Source organism: Rhagoletis pomonella, unplaced genomic scaffold (assembly GCF_013731165.1).
Source record: "Rhagoletis pomonella isolate Grant_MI unplaced genomic scaffold, Rhpom_1.0 Rhpom_scaffold_00004, whole genome shotgun sequence".
Taxonomy (NCBI): domain Eukaryota; kingdom Metazoa; phylum Arthropoda; class Insecta; order Diptera; family Tephritidae; genus Rhagoletis; species Rhagoletis pomonella.
In genome coordinates this window covers 18,288,781-18,293,238 of record NW_023458558.1, presented here as the reverse complement: position 1 = coordinate 18,293,238, position 4,458 = coordinate 18,288,781, and positions in this window count along the sequence as shown.

The window sequence follows — 4,458 nt, the reverse complement described above, 5'->3', positions numbered from 1 at the left end:
CCGACTCTTGCGTCCTCGTTCGCGCACTCTGAGCAACTCATGTGCAAGATGCGGTAACCCATCCGAGTGGAACCTTGGGTCACGGCAGAAAAAGAGGGAGCTACGGTGGGGCCACTCCGACTTATTCGGTTTAAGGGCTCAATGAAGTCTGCAGCGTCTATTGGGGCCACTCCGACTTATTCGGTTTAAGGGCTCAATGAAGTCTGCAGCGTCTGTTCACCAGTAGGTGCGGCTGCAAGCGGGTGTCTGTTTCGGAGCAAGCGGCTCGCTATATAAACGTGTATTTGGTTGCGAAACCACCCCCGTCCCAGCGATGGGTTGTGCGCTGGGTTTGGGCGAAGAAGCGAAACAATGCCTCGGATGAGACCCCCCCTAAATAAATATGACGACCACGGCAAATGTTTAAAGGACTACGATTTGAGGGCATGCACCTGGAATGTCCGGATCCTTAATGGGGAAGGTGCCTCTGCCCGGCTGGTTGATGTCCTCGTAAGGACAAAAGCTGACATCACCGCCATCCAAGAAATGCGTTGGACGGGGCAAGGCAAGCAATGCCTGGGGCAGCTGCCATGTAAAGGAGCAATTTCGGTGTTGGATTTGGGAGAGAGGCTCCGTCGCCGAGTACTGTCGTTCACCCCGGTGGACGAGCGTTTAGCCATAATCCGCATCAAAGCGAGATTCTTCAACATCTCGCTCATCTGCGCAAATACCCCGAGGGAAGAAAAGGATGAGGTATCCAAGGATCTCTTCTATGAGCGCTTGGAGCGCACGTACGAACTTCGCGACTTCAATGCCACGGTGGGCAAGGAAGGGATCTTTGGAACCACCGTCGGAAAATTCAGCCTCCACGACGAAACGTCCGACAACGGACTGAGGCTTATTGATTTCGCCGAGGTCCGAAACATGGGAGTATGCAGTACTAGGTTCAAGCATAAAAAGATTCATCAAGCCACGTGTCTGTCACCGGCTCGACAAACGAGAAACCAAATCGACCATGGCGTACTCCTGTAAGAACAATGGCGACGTAGTTACCGATGTTCAGAACGTACTTAAATTATGGAGGGAAAACTTTTCCACGCTGCTGAATGGTAGCAGCACGGAAAATTGTGGAGAAAAAGAACCCGAGCCCCCAGTCGATGATGAAGGAGGCGAGCGTATTGTGTGAAAGACTGAAGCCCACCGTCAATGAACTGTTAGCGCCTTATCAGTGTGGCTTCAGGCCTGGAAAATCCACCATAGACCAGGTATTCACAATACGCCAAATCTTGGAAAAGACCCGCGAGAAAAGAATCGACACTCACCACCTATTTGTCGACTTTAAGGCCGCTTCCGACAGCACTAAAAGGAATCGACTATACGCAGCTATGCCTGAATTTGGCAACCCCCCAAACTGATACGGTTGCGTAAAATGACGTTGAGCAATACCACCATCTCAGTCAGAATTGGGAAAGACCTCTCCGAGTCGTTCGCCACCAAACGGGGCTTCAGACTCTCTTTTCTTTGACTTTTTTAATCTGAAGTTCGAGAAGATAATAAGAGCTGCAGAACTGAACCGCTCAGGAACCATTTACTACAAGAGCATGCAATTGCTGGCTTATGCCGATGACATTGATATCATCGGTAACAAAAACCGCGAAATCTGGTCTGCCTTTTTCAAGTTGGATAAGGAAGCAAAGCGAATGGGTCTGGTGGTAAACGAGGACTAGACGAAGTATCTCCTGTCATCAAACAAACAGTCAGCACATTCGCGCCTTGGCACCCACGTCACTATTGACAGTTATAATTTCGAGAAAGTAGAGAATTTCGTTTACTTGGGAGCCAGCATTAACACCGATAATAATGTCAGCATGGAAATCCAACGCAGAATCACTCTTGCCAACAAGTGCTAATTTGGACTGAGTAGGCAATTCAGGAGTAAAGTCCTCTCTGCACATACGAAAACCACACTCTATAAGTCACTCATCATGCCTGTATATGACGCAGAAGCATGGACAATGGCAACATCCGATGAGGCGGGTCTTGGAGTATTCGTTGCGGAAGCTTTACAACGACATGGACATAGTGCAGCGAATTAAAATACAGCGGCTCCGTTGGCTTGGTCATGTCGTTCGAATGGACACCGACGCTCCAGCTCTGAAAGTATTCAACTCGGAACCCACTGGTGGTAGCAGAGGAAGAGGAAGGCGACCACTGATATGGAAAGACCAGGTGGAGAAGTACTTGGCTTTCTTGTTAAATATGTTAATTAAATTATTTTTTTCTTACTTTTTACAGTACAGTTTAGGCAAGTACAACGTTATGCAAAAGCCTTAAATATCCTAGAGTATTTTGTTTGTGTGAAATAATATTCCACAAACAAAATACATGGGTAAAAATTACCGAATACCGAGTTACCGAGCACAAATTTCTAGGCCCAGAATTGAAAATTCAGTACAAATCAGTACAAATTTTGAAAAATCAGGACATTAGCGTACTGATTGAGGAAATGAATAAAATCAGTACGAGAGAAGAAAACTCAGTACTATACTGATAAAATCAGTACGTATGGCAACCGCACGTTTAGGCTGCAACCTGGCACATACATACAGGGGGCTATCACGGAATCCATCGTAGTCCAATTTTTCGTGAAATCTACGTAAATGGGATCACTGAATCCGAATTGCTACGAACGTGTGTATTGAAAGTATGTATACGCTACGTTCGTGTCTATTCGGATTCAGTGAGAGCATTTTCGTAGATTTCACGAAAAATTGGACTACGATGGATTCTGTGATAGCCCTGAATATATAGTAGACATATCAGGGCGCTATCCCAGTGTATAAGAATTTTGGGAATATATCGTCCACAATGCCATCTATCGTGTACATTCTTAGTCGCAATATTTATTTTCAATTGGCTAAGGTATGTTCTAAATATGAGCCAAATCGGCAAGTAAATGCAATTTTTAAGGATATCCTGATCCCAGCGCCACCTAGCGAGCAAATTTTTGGTAGAAATATTTCTTTCGAAATATGAAACAAATCGCTCGAGCCGTTAGTAGTTTCTTCTTCTTTAGCAGCGTTCAACAAAGCACGCCAGTCGTTTCTTTTCTGTTCCAACTGGCGCCATTTGGAAATGCCAAGTGAAGCCAAGTCCTTCTCCACCTGGTCTTTCCATCTCATTTCATCTTCCATTTCTTTTCATCTTCCTCTGCTACCACCAGCGGGTTTCGAATTGAATACTTTCAGAGCTGGAGCGTCGGGTGTCCATTCGAACGACATGACCAAGCCAACGGAGCCGCTGTATTTTAATGCGCTGCACTACGTCCATGTCGTTGTAAAGCTCATAGAGCTCATCGATCCATCGTCTGCGGTACTCGCCGTAGCCAACGCGTAAAGGCCCGAAAATCTTTCGAAAAATCTTTCTCTCGAATACTCCAAGAGCCGCCTCATCGAATGTTGTCATTGTCCATGCTTCTGCGCCATATACCAGTACGGGCATGATGAGTGACTTATAGAGTGCGGTTTTCATACGTCGTGAGAGGACTTTACTCCTGAATTGCCTACTCAGTCCAAAGTAGCACTTGTTGGCAAGTGATTCTGCGTTGGATTGCTCACTGCTGTCTATAGAGCGCTCCAATAGCTTTGCTTAGTGTTGCTTTCCACTTTATTCTTTTTTCCTCCTAGACTCATCGTAATTTAAGCTGAATTCTATAAATTATTAAGTTCTTTTTTATATATTTTCAATTTAAAATACGCTAAACAAAGTGTGCTTAGAATGAAAAGCAGCTAAGTTAATTTTTACAAATTTTAAAGGGGAAAAGTTGCTTATAGCCATTTTCTTCAAGTATTTTGCGAAATTTTTAATACAAAACTATGCGTTTTTAAAGCAAGGAAGATTTCATATTGATTAAAAGATTTCGTATTATTTTGGGCTTATCGTGTTTTTGTGTATGTTTAGTACTTGGCAAATTTGCCTTTCATTGAATATAAACGGAAAGAAATATAGCAAGTAACTTTTTTATAAATGATGCACCAAAGAACTAAAAATTACCGATAACATTTTAGTTTTTTTTTTTTTGTGTTGAATTACATGAAATTTTGCCTCCATATAACGAATAAACGCAATTTTTTTTTATATGGAAGAAAACTGTAACATTTGAAACTTGCACTGAACCAATAACAAACGAAGCATCAACTTTGTTTCTGATGCACTGATTGCTCTAGCGATGCGTTTCGATAACTTTTCGGATGCGTTTTGGAACAAAATACATTGTCAATATTTTGTAGTTCGGCGTTATGGAACATTATACTTTGTACGAATGCAAAGCAAATGCCGTTTTGGAAGTCAGCCACAATCGCCACAGCATATAACATACGACGTATTTGCCTTTCGCATCGCATTAGAGAGTGGCCCCACAGATGCCATCGGCTGATATCGTAGTATTTTTGCGCAGAACTTCTATCAGCGTAGGCGTCT